At 36.2% G+C, this 21,291-nt stretch overlaps 1 protein-coding gene across 2 annotated transcripts in view; it reads right to left on the reverse strand.

Annotated features, from left to right (window-relative positions):
• Positions 1-21,291, reverse strand: part of LOC150101593 (serine/threonine/tyrosine-interacting protein-like) — a 264,341-nt gene that overhangs the window by 14,681 nt on the left and 228,369 nt on the right. The gene's annotated exons all lie outside the window — the stretch shown is intronic.

A 21,291-nucleotide genomic window follows, 5' to 3' on the forward strand; every position in this document is an offset into this window, starting at 1 on the left:
AATTTAACGGTGAAAAGTTGGGGGAAAACATGGTGGCCATGCTATAGGCACACCCTCTACCAATCCATCTGCCTGGAAAACAGGTGTTGAGGTACGACCTTGCATCTGTCAGATAATGAGGAGCTGCTCTATCTTGTTGGAAGCATCCATCGTGATCACTGTCATCTAATTGTATTATTAGGTATCCTTGTAGTATGTCCAGATACACACCACCAGTAAAGGTAGATGCTGAAAAGAAAAAGAAGGTTCCATTCACTTTCTTCTTGCTTATGCTGCAAAAAACATTAGCTTCTGGGATGCCACAAACATATTCTATGATGACATGTGGATTTTCACTTCCCCAAATTCTGCAGTTGTGGGAGTTTACTTGCCCACTTACATGAAAAGTGCACTCATCACTGAAAACTATCATGTCCAAAAAGTCCTCCTTTTGTTTTCTCTCCTACTGATCATTTCCATACAGAAATCCTAGTATATCTTATTATTGTCATTCTTCAAATGTTGTACAAGGGTAAATTTGTAAGACCTTAAATGCATATGCTGTCATAAAACATGCCACATAGTCACATGAGGAATTCCAATTTGATGAGATGCCTGTCTGGTTGACTTTCCAAGGCTTCTCTCAAAACTTTCCCAAGCTTCTTCCGCAACAGCATTGGCAGCACAAGCCTTCCCGTTGACCTTGGGTGATGCACAGAACAGCCTGTTTCCACAAAATTCTTGTGCAATGTGTAGATCATGCACCTACTAGGAGGTGCTGTACTGTGTGCAGAAATTCCTCTGAACTTGTGTTGCAGACTTTGTTTTCTGTAACAAAAATACACAATGTGATTGCTCTGCACCATTGAAAGTTGCCATTTTCAAATGGTGTGACTTATCACACCATCTAGAGTTGTCATTTGGTAATAAAGTTACGTGACCAAAAACTGATGTATTTCACTGCGTTATGACACTCACTCAGTCAGATTTTGTACATCTTCCGAATTATTCTCTGTTCTCCTGCAAAATTTTATATACCATTTTGAAACACCCTGTTCATATATGATGTTTTTTCTGATTCAGATCATAAAACTAATTTATTATTAGTAAGCAAAAGTAAGAAAATTAACATAATAAAATTAAAATTAACAAACAACTCAATTAATAATAATAAGAAAGTTTAATTTCTTAGCAACTGATGCAATTTGCAGCCAACAGATTTGCATCCTAAATATAAGTGCATAACTGGATAAATTTTCAGCTTAATAAAATTTGAGACACACAAAACATTTTCAGCATGTAAGTAATATTTCATTTATTACAAGAGATTTAAGTAATACACATTCATCCACCTCAAAACTCAAGACACTAAATATGTATGATGTGTACTGATTAAATATATTTTAATTTATTTACACACAGTTCATGAAATAAATAATAATGACATACTCTTATATTTGAATATCTCTAGTTAAAGCTTTAAGAACATTATGTAATATTATAAATGTTACATTTATGAAATCTTTTTCTTACAAGAAAAAAAACCCGAGCACAGTAATCACATGTTCCAAAAACAAAACAATATTGCACGCTGCCATGGTCAAGAAAGGGCAATTTTACTAACTGCAAATGAAGTATTTGTTTCCAGTTTATAAATACTCTACAGGGATTAAGGTGGTTTACTGTTTTTGATCAACCGCATGAGGGAAGTCAAATGTGTGAAACTGCTACAAGCTATAAATGTTGCTTTAACTGTTCAAATGTTGCAAAAGAAAGATTCAATTTCACTCTGCTAAGAATGCTGTGATTAAAAACTATCTCGGCTGAATTCAAACTATTCTAAATATATAAAATTCTTTTTACCATTTCAATTCACCTATATCTTGGTCTTCCTTTGGGTCTTTTTCCTGTCGATCTGACAGAGAACACTTGTTTTACTAATCCTTCCTCGTCCATTCCGTTTAAGTGACCATTCCAAATGAGATTAACTCTGCTTACGTATTCCTCGATACTGCCAATGTCAAGTTTTTTCCTAATATCCTCATTTTTAATATATTGCCATTGATGCCATCTGTTCATGCCTCCCTAATCTTTATCAGGATTCTCATACCTGCGGTCTCATCTCTAATCTTTGGTCAAGTGTTTTACTTCTAACCCAGCTCTCAGATCCATAAGTTAAAATTGGTTTAAACACCGTCTTGTATACAGCTAATTTAGTGTTTTGGCTAATTTCTCTATTATTCCATATAAATTTATTCAGTTAACTTCCTACCATACCAGCTTTGTTGATTCTGTTGTCTATTTCCATATTTAACTTACCATCTTCACTAAAAATCATGCCTAAGTAGCTGAAATGTTTTACTTGTTCTGTAAGTTCTCCATTCACAATGCAGTTGATATTTTCAATGTTTCTTCCTATTTTCATTGTCTTTTTAATACTGACCTTCATACCATATCCATTACATCAGTTATTCAATTTAGTCAGGGAATCTTGCAGACTTGTAGCGGATTTATTTAGAAGTATAACATCATCCACGTAAAGAAATGAGCTGAGATTAACACCTGCAATTTTGATATCAGGTTTAATACCACTTTCCTTCATAATGTAATCCATATAGATAACGAATAAAAGAAGGGATAATGTACATCCTTATCAGACACCAGATTTAACCTAAACCATCTTCCTGTACTTCCTTCAATTCTAACTGCTGACTTACAACTCAAATAATGACTAAGTATTGCTCGATATAATGCCCCATGGAAAACATATAACTGTAGCGTTTTGAATAGCTTCTCTCTTGGAACCTTGTCATATGCCTTTTCGAGATCTACAAAACTTAAATACAGATCTTTGTTATATTCCAATGATTTCTGAACTATTTGTCATAAAGTGAATATCTGACTCTGACAGCCTCTATTTGGCCTGAATCCAGCTTGTTCTTCACCAAACTTTTCTTCCACAATCCTATTTCATATTTAATTTATCATCTTCACTAAAAATCGTACCTAAGTAGGTGAAATGTTTCACTTGTTCCACAGGTTCTCCGTTCACAACGCAGTAGACGTTTTCAACGATTCTGCCTATTTTCGTTGTCTTTGTCTTTTTACTGCTGACCTTCATGCCATATCTATTACAACAGTTATTCCATTTAATCAGGAAATCTTGCAGACTTGTAGCGGATTTATTTAGAAGTATAACATCATCCGCATAAAACAAAGAGCTGACATTAACATCTCCAATTTTGATATCATGTTTAATACCACTTTCCTTCATAATGTGATCCATATAGATAATGAATAACAGAGGGGATAATGTACAACCTTGTCTCACACCAGATTTAACATTAAACCATCTTCCTGTACTTCCTTCAATTCTAACTGCTGACGTCCAACTCAAATAAACACTAAGTATTGCTTGATATAATGCCCCATTAACACCATATAACTGTAGTGTTTGGAATAGCTTCTCTCTTGGCACCTTGTCATATGCCTTTTCCACATCAACAAAACTTAAATGCAGATCTTTGTTATATTCCTGTGCTTTCTCGACTATTTGTCATAAAGTGAAGATCCGATCCTGACAGCCTCTATTTGGCCTGAATTCAGCTTGTTCTTCACCAAGCTTCTCTTCCACAATCCTTCTCAACCGTTTCTCAAGTATACTTGCATATATCTTACCAGGAACACTCAGCAATGAAATGCCTCTGTAATTCTCACATTGAATTTTATTTACCCTTTTTATATATGGGTACTATGAGAGCTCTACTCCAAACATCTGGAATTTGTCCCTCTGTCGAGGCCTTCTGAACTATGCAGTGCAGCCACTGTGCGATTTTTTATACCTGAATACTTGAGCATTTCTGGTCGAATATCATCTACTCCTGCTGCCTTTCCACATTTCAAGCCTTTGATGACTTTTTCTACTTCAAGTATGGATATGTATTCCTGACTGCATGCCTGGTCAGTGTTTTTTACCACTGTGCTGTCATCACTGCTTGTTTCATTTAGCTTTTTCAAAGTAATTACTCCATACCTCAAGGATATCTTTTTCTCCCATTGTAATGTCACCTTTATCATCTGTAACTTCTTTTACAGCACTCTTTCCTCCATTCCTAAGCTTCTTCAACAACCTCCAGAATATTTTGCCACCTTCTTGATATTTATTTTCAATATTCTTGCCAAAGTCCTCCCATGACTTTTGTTTAGCTTTCTTACATTTCTCTCTGTATTCTCTAAGAGCACAAGCTGACTTATTTGCCAGGAAGAACTTTTGATATGCTTTCTTCATCTTTTCCTTCACGACCTGTTTAATTTTCTTTGTCCACCATGGAGTTCTGATTTTTCTATCCTTGCAGACAATCTCACCATATGCCTCTCTGGCTGAATGAATCAATGTTTTCTTCAGAGCTTGCCATTGAATCTCCAATGTTTGGTTCCTGCTCTCAAACTCTTTCATTTTTTCTGCAATAATATTTCTGTATTTTAGTCTACAGTTCATATCTGAGAGCTGCTCAATTTTTATTCTCTTTAAAACTTTCTTACACGTTCTTCTTTTCAATATGACGGCAAAGGTTGGTCGATTGGTAGAGTCTCTGCTACTAATGGCTCAGTTAAGTAAGTTTGAATGCAGTTAGTAGTTGGAAGGGGATCCAATCGTTCGATGCTGTTGGCACACTCTCTCTCGATGAGTCTTTGGACTCCCTGGAGGTGTCAAATAATAATAATATGAAATTCAATTTTATCCTGCTCAAGACTAAATGGTAATCACTTCCAATTTCAAATCCTGTGTGCACTCTGGTGTCATGTACCAGTGGGAAAACATCACTATCAACAATAACATAGTCAATGTGACTTTTCTTATTCCTTGCCTCTTCTCTCTATGGGAATTTGTGCATATTTTTATGTTGGAACATTGTTAATAATAACCAGTCCTGTCCTGAGCAGAAATCCAATAGGTATTTGCCATTATTATTAGCTTTGCTCTTTTCTCCAAATTTTCCCAAACTATTTTTGTATGTCTGACAATCATTTCCTATGCTGCTATTTAGTTAGATCCCCAACAAGGACCAACTTTTACTTTTTCATTGTGTCAGTTTCTTTCTCTAAAGCCTCAAAAAATTCCTCCACTTCTACCTTAGTAGAACCTTCTGTGGGACCATAGGCACAAATAAGTCTCATTGTTCAGTTCCCAATTCTCATATTTACCCACATCACTCTACTTGAAACTGCCTGTCATTCAAGAAAATTAGTTTCGTATTTAGTGTTGAATACTATGGCTACTCTTTCTTTTCCTTGATTGTCATTGCCTGAATATAACATTTTGTGTTTATTGCTCCGAAAGATCTCACTAGTTTTTGTCTTTTTTGTTTCAGTCATCCCTATCATGTTGATCTGGTACTTATCCAATTCTCAGCCAGCTCCATTTCTTTGCCATTCAGGCTTCTTATGTTGATAGTACCGATCTTGAAAACTCTTTTGATGTTGAGTTGGGGGTAAGTTTTGGATTTGTTCCCGTAGCTGACTTTTGCTGTTTGCCCTGACGAAAACAATGGGGGCCTTGTTTAACCGGGCGATGCTCCAGCCGGCATGAAATTCTGTCATGTTGTACCATCATTTTGTATTTTGGTTTAAGCCTGTAAGAATATAATATGGTCGGCTAAATCCCAAATTTCCAGCCCATCCTTGTTCGTTCAGTATCCAGGTAGATACCTAACAGGGTGCACCACGAGAAGGTGAGGATTGGACATTAGGTCAGATGTACTGGTCAGCTGTCTGCATTCCTTTGAAGGCTATGTGGAGGTCTCTTCTCAGTTATATAGCTTTGACCCTTAAGCACCTCCTTAAAGTAGCTTCTTTAACTGTTTAATTTGCGATTTTGTAGGATTATGATTGATTTCTTGATAGGTGGAGGTATCTTGCCAAAGGCAGTCTACTTTTCTCTCATATTCAGCCTTATCTATTACCACTACCGCTTTTCCTTTATCAGCTTTTGAAATAGATATATCGCTATTTTTTCTTAATGAGGTTAGCGTATGGGTTTCAGCACTTGATAAATTAAATGGTGGTAATTTGCTTTTAAAAAGTGAAGCAACCACTTCAAAGCGTAGTTTATTAGCATCTTTGTTAGAAGTCCCAATAGATTGCATTCGATGTTATGCAAAAAATCAAGATACGGGATGCATTTAGGTACTATGGCAAAGTCGAGGCCTTTAGCTAATGCACTAGTTTCAGCGTCAGATAGTGAGCGTCCAGAAATATTCACAATCCATTTATTAGGAGTGTTGTCAGAGGTATAAGGTTGCTTACAGTATAAAGATTCATATTTTTGCATCAGTTTGCAGGAATGTTTTTCATAAGAGCGGATTAAAGATTGTTTAGAAACACAGAGAACAATATCCAGTAATTTGTCATCCAGGACAGCTGAAATTCTTCTTTCAAGATCCAAAAAAAAGATGAATATTAGATGCTAAATCTTTTTTTATCTGCCACTTTGGACAAACAGGCTGTTCTATGGAAAAAAGAATGAATGAACATCAACATTATATTGAATAGATGAAATCTCAAAAGTCTGGTCTGGCACAACATAGTATTGACACTAAACACAATATCCAGTGGGATGAAGCTCATCTTCTCCATAGATGCAAGTTTAAATATGAAAGTTGCAAAGCCCTTTTTATTTATTGATGTCAAAACTCAGAATCATATGCAAGTTTAATGTTTTTTATTCTTCTGAGAAATTCTGTGATTTTATTATTATTATTGAAGCTGAATGGCCAGTGAGAGGAATGAAGAAGGTTAGACAGATATGTTGAGATTTTGTAAGTGGGACCACCTATAGAATCTACAATGGGTCTCAGCAGGGCTTCAGAAATATAACTTGAATCTACTAGACAGAAAAAAAAAAGTTTACTAGCCCAAGCTATTGATCCACTTTATACCAATATTGTTATAGGTGGTGTTAAAAAAAAGTTATGTCGACAAAACAAAGTAATACATTCTTTAATTCTTGATATACGTTACACATAATTATACAGAAATATCTTCTTCTTCCTTTCCAGGCTTATAGGCCAAGTGGCCTGCTCTGGACTCAATTCCATCTTTTTAAGGGTCTTCCTCTGCATCGAGTACCTTTTGGGTGGTAATTTAGAATTTGTTTAGGTATTCTGCTTCTATTCATTCTTAGTATTATATGTTCTTTCCATTTTTCTCTATAGCAAATCACTTTCATTTAGGAAGTTGTAATTCCAAGTTTTTTTCTGATTTCGCTGCTTTTCATTTTGTCTATTATTGTGACTCCTTCAGTTCTGGGCAGAAATTTCATTTCGGATGAGTCAATTCTTCTTTCATCTGCTTTATTTTATTGTCCATATCTCACTGCCATAAAGTAAGGTTGGTTTAGCAACTGTATTGTAGATTCTTATTCGTGTGTGTTTTTGTACATAATTGGGTTAAAATTTAAATCTGGGAAGACCCTGTAATAACCTCTACAGAGTGGGTACCCTGGGTGGCAGATAGGGAAGCCCACCAGATATGGCAGGGTGGTCCGAATATGTTGAATAAGGACTCATGGACCAACAGGACCACAGGGGGCTATCATCTTGGTTAGCAAGGGAAGTGGCTTTCCCATGGTCCCCGAGCTGGGTCTATTCTCTCTCTCTTCCCTCTTCTTCGAGGTTAATCTTTGCACTTTAATCTTTCCTATATGGCATTCCTCGCCCAACTCTTGTAACTCACGACCCTAATGCTATTAGAGTAATCGAAGGCTATGGGTCATTCTATTTCTATCTCTACTCAATCTGTATGTCTTCTCTTTAAAATTCTCTCCTACCACTTAAGGCAAGCTTGAAGGCCTCAAGATGGCAGCCCCATCACCAAGCTAGACTGCAGATGGCCAGTAACCCTCTCAGTCATTTTAACCCACTAAAAAGACTCATGAAGATAGTAAACGGACAGACTTTTTTGGTAACGAGCCGGCTTGGAATAAGGATTCGAGAAGAAAATTATCAAAAACAAAAAAAAAGCAGAAATACACCTATTGGAATATAGCCACCTGGAATGTGAGAAGTATCCACCACAAAATCATAGAACTGGTCAAAGTACTAGAAGAAAGAAATGTAAAAATAGCAGTAATTACAGAATCTAAAAAAAGCAGAGAGGAACAGACAAAACTGAAAATTATATCTATATATACAGTGGGGTAAAAACAGAAGAGAGAGCTAAATCTGGTGTAATGATCTTTCTACATAAATCTCTTAGAAACAATATAATCCATTACAACTTTTGGAGCGATAGAATAATAGAAATGAGAATTAAAATAGACAGAGGCTATATGACAGTAACTGGAACTTATGCACCTGAAGAAGGAAAAGAGGAGGACTCAGAAAACTTCTACACCCAACTGCAGAACATATTAAATAAGACCAATCCTAAGGCTCACATTTTGGTAATAGGAGATCTCAACGCAAGAATTGGCAATAAACCAAACATAGGACCTATCGGAGAACTTAACTGTAATAGAAATAGATTAAGAGATTTTACTATAAGCAATAACCTTAAAATAATGAACACCTTCAAACATAAAGACATCGACAGATACACCTGGGAGCAAGAGACACAAGAAGCATTATTGATTACATAATCAGCAATATCAAAATGTCAGAAATGATAATAGATATAGAAATATACTTTCTTTTAAGGTGGGTTTAAAATGTATGCTGCAGCACAGCTTATCACAAACACAAACAAAACACATCAGTTTGTGTTTTCTTCTGTTTATTGTTCATAATAAACAGTAAATTTATATAAATTATCTATAAACAATAATTTAACAGGGAAGACAAATAATGAAATTTATGAAAACAAGAAAGTTGGTACCACTTGACTTGAAGCCAGACTTTTTTAAATAAAATTATTTTGCAAAACAAGTCTTTACAATTGTTGCATGAGTGCATTGTGAAAAACAGTATTATAAAAGAATCTGCATGTTTACAATTTTCATGCATGAAATTAATTCATTCATGAATTGATTCATGTTTTGATGTTTAAGACAATACTATATTACGAATGCACACCTACTTAAGAGGTAAGGGTGTTGGAAGAATAAGATGTATAAATCTACTTCAGTATTTAATTAGATTGTGCCAATTTTAATTTTTTTTTGTTTATAATAACTGGCTTATTTTCTTAATGAAATTATACTGTGAGAAAAGTACATTTTTTTTTTTTCCCCAAATAATAGATTGTCTATTACATATGTTGTGCATGTATATACATGTAAGTTTAATATTGAACTAAATTAATACATTGATTTTTTAAAAATTTCTTTATTGGAAACGACAACTATGATTTAATTTAAATGTATTCATGATATGAAAAAAATGCGTGGTTAACTACAAAGATAGTTCAAGTGTGCGAGATTTACTGTTTCCAAGTAAAGTTTGATAACTATTACACATAATGACAGCTCATTTTTATCACTTCATGACTGAAATGAAAACTGGAAGTGTGTTGCATAGTGACACACGTGAGGAGTGAAAAGAATCCTATATATTTTTGTGATAAAATTAGATTTTTGGAACTCGAAACTGGATATTTATGAATACATTATGAAACTTATGGATACAACTACCATGTTAGAGTAAAACTTTAGTTTAATATAAACCAAAATATACACTCAACATTTCGACCTTCACATTAAGGTCAACTTCTGGAGTATATGTATATATACAAAGAAACAAGCTGCACTACAATCTACATGGCATGCTAAAATTACTGATCAACCATTAAAACTATCTGCCTGACCTCTGGTGTTAAAAACAAAAACCTCACTACATTAAAGCTAGAGTCCTGCTATTATTATTATCTACTAGGTTACAAAGTTAATTAAGCTGGAGAGTAACATGTTCATACAGAAAATAATAGATAAATAAATAAACAGAAAATAAAATTACTTATATAAGTATACATATAAATTGCAACTGGTATGGATAGTGGCCAATAAAAAAATGAAAATTGCTTAGAGTTCTAAAGTCAGGGCTTGCTGGAAACTAAGTGGACTGAATGTGTACCATCTAAATTCTTGGGATTTTTAAGCCCTCCATTATTATTAAGATTAGGGTGATTAAACAAATTTTCACAGGCTTCTTTAAATTTCCATTCATACCAAGTTTTTGTATGATGCAAAGAGCAAGTACTTTTCAATCAATTCGATGTAGGGTGTTAAGAGCGTGATCTGAGAAGCCTGCTTCACCAGGTTTCTCAGATCACGCCATATATTCTGGGAACACCTTATATTCTGGGAGAATGGGCATAATGGGGTATTAGTTTTTAACAGTGTCTGATGGCCAAGAAGTGACAGACTTTAGTAATTTCACAGTTTTTTTTCTTTATCCTGTTGGTAGGATTATAGTTCACAAGCTAATAGGTGCTGTTATCGGAGACTAGTTGATTCATCTGATGAATATAAGTTGATCTGTCAAGGATGACCATGGCATTACCTTTGTCTGATCTTGTTATAATTATATCTTGATTAGCTTTTAATGACTTGATTGCTGCTAGTTCTGTTTTTGTCAAATTGCTACATGTTTTTTTTTTATTCAAAACATTGCTGGTTTCTAAACAAATTTTATCAGCTATATTATTTGGAAGAGATTTAATGCTTCTTTCTATGTGGTATATAACATCCGTTTAATAACAGTTCCAGGTTCTACTGCGAAGTTTAGGCTTTTATCAAATAATGTAAGTTGACCGTTATTTAAGGTGGTTAGATAGGTTGATCATATGAACATTACTTGCATGTGGTTGGTTGCTCCTTGTATCACTTGTTTGTTGTTCACTGTTGGGGTTATTTGCTGGGAAGCGAGATCCTGATTGGTTAGATTTGTATGATTGACATTCAAATTTTGCTGTTGTTTTAAAATATAAAATTTGTCCTTAAATTTTTCTTTATTACTTTCCAGAATATGTTTAGATGAATTATTAGTGATTCTTTCAAGAACCTTTAAAATATCCAGATTCATATAACTAGAGAGTTCAAATTGTAAATTAAATCTTGTTTTTGGATCATTGCTGTGGGGTGCTTGAATTTGTTCTCTAAGAATCGCTTTCTCTGTACATGCATAGATGCAAAGTGCTTTACCGGAAGAAAATTTCTTTTTCAGCTTGATGCAGTTAGGAATAAGATTACTATCTTTGCATCTATTCAAAAAAGCCAGTCGATTGATCAAAAGAGAAATGCGTATCTTTAGCTTACCATAATGATTGCAACGCTTGTGAATGATATCTCAATGGATTATGAGAATCCTTTCTTTCATGCTTACACGGTGATCAGAATACATTATGAAACTTATGGATACAACTACTGTGTTAGAGTAAAACTTTAGTTTAATATAAACCAAAATATACACTCGACATTTCGACCTTCATGTTAAGGTCAACTTCTGGAGTATACGTATATATATATACAAAGAAACAAGCTGCACTACAATCTACATGGCATGTTAAAGTTACCATAACGTTCTGTTTGGCCGATACTTCAGGGAATAGACAGCCCTAATTATCACCTAGCCAAGAAATTAGCGTCAACACTCAAGGAGTTGGTAGGCTCATTTCCCCTCCTATATAAAGAACACACAACACTTCATAAACAAAATTAAAAACATAACACTCGGCAAAGATGATTTATTAGTCAGTTTTGATGTTTCTGTCCTTTTCACAATGTCCCAACCAATGACACAATTCTTCTTCTACAGAACAAATTTCCACTCGATATTACGGCTCTCTCTCTTTGTCCACTTACTACATTCCGGTCACTTCGTATGGCAAAATAAATTTTATCAACAAAAAGAAGGTACGGCCATGGGCTCATCATTATCCCCTCCCCCAATTGCTAATTTTTATATGAAAGATTTTGAGGAATGTGCTCGATTCCTTTACTCTAAAAACTACAGTTTGGCTTAGATATGTTGAGTATGTTTTCGTTACATACTCAACATACCTGACAGTGAATGATATCAGAACTCGCTCCCATTCCTGGATATGCTAGTCGCACGTCTTCCCTCAGGCAGTCTATCCTTCACTGTTTACCATAAGCCTACACACACACCACCAATATATACATGCTAACTCATATCACCACCCTTCAAAAAATTTGGAGTCATCAACACCCTCAAAAACAGAGCTGTATTAACTTGCTCTAATGAACAAGATCTTAAACAAGAATTAAAAATTATTAGTAATACATTCATAAATAACGGATATAGCAAAAATACTATTAATAAAATTCTTCATATAACTTCATCAAAAAGTAATATAGATTACAGTAAAACCATAACACTCCAATATTAAAGGGTTATCAGAAAAAATTAATAGAATCCTACATCATTATAATCTTAATGCCACTTTTAAACCATCTTTAAAATTAAAAAACATATTCAACACCTCTAAGGATTCTCTTTCCCCCTATTGACACACCCTTTAGTTTATTGCATCTATTGCACCTGTAACTTACCTTATATTGGGGACACTGGACATACAATCCCTATCCGTAAAAAAGAACACAAACGACACATTAAATATAATAATTTTGGTGAAGCAGGCCTCTCAGATCATGCTCTTAACACCCTACATCGAATTGATTGGAAAAGTACTTGCTCTTTGCATCATACAAAAACATGGTATTAATGGAAATTTAAAGAAGCCTGTGAAATTTTGATTAACCACACCCTAATCTTAATAATAATGGGGGCTTAAAAATCCCAAGAATTTAGATGGCACACATTCAGCCTACTTAGTTTCCAGCAAGCCCTGACTTTAGAACTCTAAGCAATTTTCATTTTTTATTGGCCACTATCCATACCAGTTGCAATTTATATGTATACTTATATAAGTAATTTTATTTTCTGTTTATTTATCTATCTATTATTTTCTGTATGAATATGTTACTCTCCAGCTTAATTAACTTTGTAACCTAGGAGATAATAATAACAGGACTCTAGCTTTGATGTGGTGAAGTTTTTGTTTTTAACACCAGAGGTCAGGCAGATAGTTTTAATGGTTGATCAGTAACTTTAGCATGCCATGTAGATTGTAGTGCAGCTTGTTTCTTTGTGTGTGTGTGTGTGTGTGTGTGTGTATATATATATATATATATATATATATATATGTATGTATGTATATGTATACTCCAGAAGATAATCTTAATGTGAAGGTCGACAAGTTGAGTGTATATTTTGGTTTATATTAAACTAAAGTTTTACTCTAACACGGTAGTTCTATCCATAAGTTTCATAATGTATTCTGATCACCATGTAAGCATGAAAGAAATGGATATTTATGAAGTTGTTCACATAGAAATAATAGCATTTAAAAGTTATCAGCTGTTATGTTACGACAATATGTTGGGATGGAGAAAAAAAATTCAGCAGATTGAGTTTTTAATTACTATGAAAAAACTAACAGTCTTTCATATAGAAAGAAAATAAAGTTCTGCACCTTAAAGAAGATAAAAGGTGGACAGAAAGTATAATGATAGCTTAAGTTATGACTTTTAGAGAAAATCGGCAACTAAAATTGCAAACTGTTTCAACAATTCTTTAAAAGAGAACAATGTAGTGTTTGAATTAAGGATATCAGATCCAGAAGTTTTATTTCCAGAGAGCTGGAAATGAAACTTCTTTAATAAATTCACTGGTAGCTACCCTTGATCATACAACTTGACAGTGAATGACAAAATTTAAAAAAAAAAAAAAGAAAAAAAAGTGTAAATTATGCGAAAAAAATAATATATTTAGAATGCATTTGCTGAGTGGACAATTATTTTTATGTAATTTTGGTGCACCGTGTATTCTGGGAAATCTTGCATTGGAGGTTCTGAATTTTAAGTTTCTTGATATATGGATATTATTTATTATTATTATTATTATTCAGGCCTCCATGGAGTCAAAAGACTCATCGTGGGAGGTCCTTTCTAAGAAACACAAGTCCATCAAGACTCATCGAGGGAGGTCCCTCCTAGAAAACACAAAGTCTATCATACCACTCCTTAAATGCATTGACCGTTCTTGCTCTCACCACTCTATCAGGCAATGAATTCCATGGTTCAACCACCCTCCATGCAAAGAAACCACTCCTCACCCTCTTTCTCACAGTTTCCTTTCATAACTTCCAGGGATGGCCCCTTGTCATGACTCCTTCCCGCTGTTCAACCAAGTGAGAGAACTCCCCAGTGTCAACCCTGTAACCACCTCTCAACAGTTAAAAGTCTCAATCACATCACCTCTCCTTATTCTATCCACCAAACTCTGCAGTCCACACTTCCTGAGCCGAACCTCATAACTAACATTGTACAGTCCTGACACCATCTTTGTTATCTGCCTTTGTACCCTTTCCACAGTTAATTTATCCTCTTCAAATCCTGGGGACCAGATCTGAGAACAATAGTCTAAGTGTGGTCTGATCAGTCTTATACAACGGAACGATAACCCTTTTATCTCTGCAGGTCAGCGTCCTTCTCATTATTGCAGCAATCCTTTGTGTTACCTTCACTACCTTTGCAATATGTCCAATAAATTTCAGATTTCTATCAATCATCAACCCCAGATCTCGTCTCCCCTACTTAGTCCAGTTTAACACTTCCCACAGAGTATGCAGCATCCCATCGATGTGTCCCAAACCTCAAGACCTTACATTTTGCTGCATTAAACTGACACCCCCCATTCATTTACTCATCCATCTAGCTTATTCAAATCCTCTTGCAGGGCTACCACATCTGCACTATTACTAATAACCCTTCCCAGCTTCACATCATCCGCAAACAACCGAATATCCTCTTGCAATCCACGGACAATGTCATTGATATAAAGGCTAAACAATATAGGTCCCGGTACCGAGCCCTGTGGGACCCCACTTGTAACCTTCTGCCTCTTTGATATTGCTCCACCATACACAACTCGCTGATACCGATCCTGACAGCCAATCCTGAATCCAGTTGACCAATCTGACATCCAGAACTATATGCTGCAACTTGAATATCAGCTTATCATGTGGAACCCTGTCAAATGCCTTTGCTAAGTGTCTAGGAAAATGGTAGTGTATGCCTTTCCCTCATCTAATGCTCTTCTAACTTTATTATAAAAGGCTAGCATATTGCTAAAACAAGAGCGCCCCTTCACAAATCCATGCTGACTCTCACAGATAACATTACCCTCATCTGCCCAATGCTGTATACCAGTGGTGTTCAACCTTTTTTACTACGCGAGCTACTTTTCTATAAAAAATTATTCGGCGATCTACTCTCTTATATAGATCATGTTCCCCCAACCTGATATCTGATTATGCACAAATAAACAACTAAAAAAAAATACTAGTAGCAAGGCTTATACGTTGGTCATACGTAACTGGTAATTAGCATACGGAATTAACAATGCATATAAAGTATATTAATTAAAGGCAACTTTAATGAATAACTTCTATATTTTGGCAATGTCACGTTGCCATCTTCAGGAACATAAAAATATGGTATGTGCACGCAGGCACTAACAAAAGCAAATGAGGAAGAAGGCAAGAAACTAATATTGTTCCTAAAGTCCTAATGGTGCCCTCTGGCGAGCTAAATTGGTTGTCTTGGCCGTTGGGCTGAAGTTCTCATAATGTAAGTCTCCCAAATTTGGGGTAGTTTCATGGACCCAAATTTGTTGAGGTTTGGAACGTGTTCTAGAGCTGCAGATGATTCCTTGAATAATCTTTCGTACTTGCTGTGGTGTATTAATTTAGTTTTCTTCCAATGAATTCTATGGTGGGTATCTAAGGCATGGTCTGCCAGCCCAGAGTGGCTGTACAGGTGAAACCTGATATAGTCTTTGTGTTCTGAAATCCTGATATTTGCTGTCCTGCCTGTTTGGCCAAAGTAGGACAATTTGCAGCTGCAAGGGACCTGGTATACACCAGGTAGGTCTAGGGGTAGCGGTTGGTCTTTGGTAGAGCGGATAAGGGATGCCAACTTTTATATGGTCTGTAACAAGAAGTAAGGTCATATTTTTTGAGGATATTGGTTATTTTCTCAGAGGTGCCTGGATGTAAGGGATAGTGATAGATTTCGTGTAATCTTTATTGTAGAGGGTGGTTGTGGTTTATTGGTTTTAGTATTTTTTGTTTTTTTTGGGGTTATAGCCATTGACTAAGAAAGTGTTGAGGATGTGGTTTAGTTCAGTGGTTAAGGCCTTGTCATCTGAGCAGATTAATTTTGCCCTGTTATGTAGTGTTTTTATAACCCCATATTGTTGTGAGGGGGAAGTGGGATTGCTGGTGAATGTATCTGCCAGTATGGGTGGGCTTTCTGTAAACAGAGAAAACCAAAGATCCATCAAGCTGGTGAAGTGATTAAAGTGTCTAGGAAGGGGAGAGTGTTGTTTTCTTCTTTTTCCAAGGTGAACTGGACTCTGGGGTGTTGGTTGTTTAAGTGTGTTAGGAAGGAGTGTATCTGAGCCATGTGGCCAAATAGCAAACACATCATCCACGTATCGAAGCCAAATAGTGGGTTTTTGTGGGGTGGAGTTTAAGGCTTTCTCTTCAAAGGTCTCCATAAAGAAATTGGCCAAGGGTGGGGAAAGTGGTGAATCCATGGATGTCCCCTCTATCTGTTTGTAGAATTTTCCTTGTCAAACGAAATAGCCTGAGTTCATTGTGAACTGAAATAGGGCTGAGATATCGGGAGGAAACTTGGCTTGGCTTGGATGAGCTCTATGGTTCTTTGAGTGGAACAGGGAGGAGACATCAAAACTGACCATTATGTCAGTGTGTTGGAGTCAGAGGTTTTCTATACTGGCTTTAAAGTGGGCTGAGTTTTTTTTATGTGTGATGGTGTGTTGCCAGTGTAGTGTGTGAGCGTTTTGACTAAATGTTTGGCTAATTTATATGTGGGGGAATCAATGCCATCCACGATGGGACGTAATGGCACATTTTGTTTATGTATTTTTGGGAGTCCATATAATCAGGGGGGGTCTAGAGTTATAAGGTTTTAGTTTGTTAGTGACTTCCACAGGCCAAGAAGCGACTTTCTTAAGGAGTCGGTGGAGAGTTCGAGTTCTAATCTGAGAGCTGGTAGGATTATATTCAATAGGGATGTAAGTAGTACGGTCTAGCACTAAAGCATTAAGCTTACCTTTGTAGTCCTTTTGATTGAGCACCACAATGGCGTTTCCCTTATCTGCTTTAGCGATTACTATTTTTTTGTTTTTCTTCATTTCTAGTAGGGCTGCATATTCGTCTTTGAATAAGTTGTTTTTTGGAGGTTTTGCTTTGGTGAGAACACCGGCTACATCCAGTCTGACGTTGTTGGCGACATGGTTAGGAAGGTTGCGAATCCCACGTTCTATTTGGATCATGATTTCCTCGGCAGGTATTCTTTTAGGAGCTAGGGCAAAATTGTGGCCATGTGAAAGTGCAGTGAATGCTTCAGGCTTTAAAACTACGGACGAGAGGTTGACCACAGTGTTGAGTGGTGGCTGTGGTAAGGAAGTAGAATTCTTTATCAGGTTTTCGTATTTTTTCAAGTGCCGACTAAGTATTTTTTCGAATTCTTTTCTTGCCGAAGTGCATGAGACATCATAAAGAATTGTCCAAAGATCATGGCCAAGCGTATCTGAAAGCTCTTCTTCTGGCGCCCGTAAGGTTTTATTTTCATCGGCAAGGAGAACACGCGTCACGGAAATTTGTTCTCTTAATAGGGCGAAACTAGTGCAATTATAAATACACAGAGCTTTCTGTGAAGTAAAAGGGTGCTTCAATTTAGGGATTACCTTGTTATCCCAGCAGCGTTTTAGGAACGTCAGACGACTTAGTTGTCTCGATATCTTCAACCTCATTCTGTGGTATAGACAGGCCTTTCGTGCGATGGAATCTCCGTGGATGATCATAATTCTAGTAGCAAGGCTTATACATTGGTCATACATAACTGGTAATTAGCTTATGGAATTAACAACGCATATAAAGTATATTAATTAAAGGCAACTTTAATGAATAACTACTATTTTGTCAACGTCACGTTGCCATCTTCAGGAACATAAAAATATGGTATGTGCATGCAGGCATTAACAAAAGCAAACGAGGAAGTCGCCTTTAATTAATATACTTTATATGCGTTGTTAATTCCGTAAGCTAATTACCAGTTTAAAAAAATACACAACTAAAAACTTTATTTGTGTATTTAAAAATTTATTTATCACTTTTAATTATTTTAATACAACAACAATATATATATATATACATATATATTGGAATAAAATATTTATTTCTCTATTTTGGAAAACCAAAGTTAGAAAAAACAACAGATTGATTACAAACTCACAAGTTGCAGGAAATGCTGGTTGATTAAAAAAAAAAAAAAAAAAAAAAGAAGAAGTTAGTGTGAAATTTGGCATTGTTTGGACCTCGCAATATTTTCATAGTCAACCTGATATGAAAAAGTGGCCAATCACAGACAATCATCCGAATGATCATTTGTAATTTGGTTTCTTAATTGATTTTTTATGACAGTCATATTTGAAAAAGAAGATTCTAACAAGTATGTTGATCTGAAACATGACAGAATTTTTTGTGCAATATCGGTTAATATTGGGAATTTTTCATGTGCATACTTCCAAATGACTTCATTGTTTATTGATTTTAAAAGTAAACTATTCTGAATGTTTATTATCTCAAGTTCTACTTCAGTTTGGTTTATATCAAACAGCCCACTAATTTTATTTAAAATTTCTGTGATGTTCAAGTTTTCTTGAAATGGATTATTGATAAAAGATACAATCATTTCATTATTCAAATTAAGGGGATATTAAATCCCACATTGTTTTAAAACCGAATAAGAAACTCAAAGATTGGAATCAGAGTTTCATGCCGAATATAGTAAACTATAAAGTATTGGCGAATTACTAGCGTGAGCTAATGCAAGTAGTCCTAGTACGTAGTACAATCTCGGGCAACTCGTTGCAAAGGTGCACCTTTGCAATGAGTCTGTCATCTGCTTTTTTTCTCCATCTCACCGGCCACTTGACGTCTTATGCCTGGTGGCACTATGCCTGCTAAGGGATACAACTTGTTGACTGGGGTTGGTCTTAGGAATCCGGTTATGATCCTAATAGTATCATTTAAGCATCCATGTGTTTCGCATATGCAGATGCCATCCACACTGGGGCAGCATACTTCCCTGCAGCAAAACACAATGCCAAAGCCGCTGAGCGAAGTACCTCTGATTGAGCGCCCCACGTCGTGCCGGTCATTTTTCTTATGATGTTATTTCTTGCATAGATTTTTCCTTTTAGTTCCTGGCAATGTACCTTATACGACAAGGTACAATCCAGCTTAACTCCAAGATATTTGGGATTGCTGCAGTGTACGAGGCATTTTCCTCTCCAGACAATGTTTAACTGGCGTTTTGCTTCCCTGTTACGCAGATGGAAAGCGCATACCTGAGTCTTGTTTGGGTTAGGCTTCAGGCAATTAGTCTCATAGTAATTGGAGAGTATTTCTAAGGCTTCTTCTCAACTTCTTCAAAACTCCTTGGTTGACTGCATATAACTGTGTCGTCGGCGTAGATAAACCTCCTCACTTTTGGGTGGGTTGGCTGATCGTTAGTCATCGGGGCCAATACGCTTCCCTGAGGTAAACCATTCTTCTGATTTCTCCATCTGCTCTTCTTTCCTTGCGAAGTTATATAGAATCGTCGATTCTGGAGCATGGTTTTAACTATATTCATGAGGTGAAAATCTTTCGTCATTTGGTACAGCTTGACCAACAGTTTCTTGTGATTAACAGTGTCATATGCTGCTGAAAGATCGATAAAAGCTGCTCCAGTCACATGCTTCTTCTCGTAACCATCTTCGATGTGCTGCGAGAGATTCAGAATTTGGCCACAGCAGGACTTTCTGTGACGGAAATCGGCTTGCTCGGGTATAAGTTTCTCATCAATGTTTGCTGCTATTCTTTCCAGAATCATTCGTTCAAAAACTTTATACTAGTGGCAGAGGAGAGAAACAGGGCAAAAATTCTTCGACGCTGTAGGTTCCTTTCCTGGTTTAAGTAAAGCTACCACTTGAGCTTTCCTCCATAATTTGGGCAACTGAAGAGATTCTACACACCTATTCATCAATTTCACCAGCCATTGGATGGTTACCGGACTGAAACGCTTTATCTGTTCTGTCCGAATGTCGTCCGGGCCAGCAGCTCTATTCTCTTTCAGGTGACATATAGCTTTTCTTAGTTCTTCTTCGGAGAACGGAGAGGCTAATGAATTAGTCTCAGCTTCTTTAATGCGCGTAAGATTGGTTTTCAGTATCTTCTTGTCTGTCCTGCAATTCAATAATAGCTGGTGAGCGATCTGGTTTGGTGTGACCTCTGTTACGTAAACTGGAGTTTTAGTTGGATCGTTGTTTAAATTCTTCACCAGTTTCCATGCTCGTCTGCTGTTCTATTTCATATCCAAATCCTGCAGTAGCTTCATCCATCTCCTCTTTCTACCATCCATGAGTTTGTCCATCAGCTTTTCTCCTACCTCAATTGTGTCTACAGCGAAAGGATCCTTTGTCATATCTGATTTTATATTCTTTTAGTTGTTCCGTCTGGTTTTCATTATGCCCAGCGATATATTGAGTTCTGCACCCTTGTGGTATGTGCCGCTGAGATACTATTTTGATGGTATTCACAAACTCTTCATAGTTACTTGGATCAGATTCAAGAGTGTTTACTGTCTGATCGAGTTCCTTCGCAAATCCGTCCCATCTTGCTTTTTTAAAATTAAAACTGTCGCTTAAAAGGTACTATAGTTCACCCACCATTTGTAGGTCCCTGCTTCGCGTCTTTCCAAGAATAGTCGATTCATGCTGAAGGGGAGAAAGAAATGAAGGACGTCCGAATTGGTCGCCAACACGTGAAATCACGTGCTTTATAGGTAAAATTTTCCAACTGTTATACAAGCAACATAGTTAACTCTACAATAATCATAAAAGAGAAGTTAATTTTCCGATCGGTAATAATAAACAACTCATCCCACTGTACGGACTGATTACCCTATTATCGGAATGGATTCTCCTTTTTCTGAGATGCGCAGAAGTGTCGAAGGATCTCTAATCGGTGGGCGAACTATATCTCTGGATTGATAACGGCTCTGACTTCACAAGTAACAGGTCTGTACTGAGTTCTTAGTATCGGCTCTTCTACTATCTTCGTCGCTTCTTTTCAATGCTACTTTTTCACTGATAAAGATGTTATCTGGATTATATCCTCTTCTCCACCTTCCACTATTGAATGATGGTCTTAACTTGG

This window comes from Typopeltis vanoorti, chromosome 11, assembly GCF_054136105.1.
Source record: "Typopeltis vanoorti isolate ZY-2024b chromosome 11, IOZ_Tvanoo_1.0, whole genome shotgun sequence".
NCBI lineage: Eukaryota > Metazoa > Arthropoda > Arachnida > Uropygi > Thelyphonidae > Typopeltis > Typopeltis vanoorti.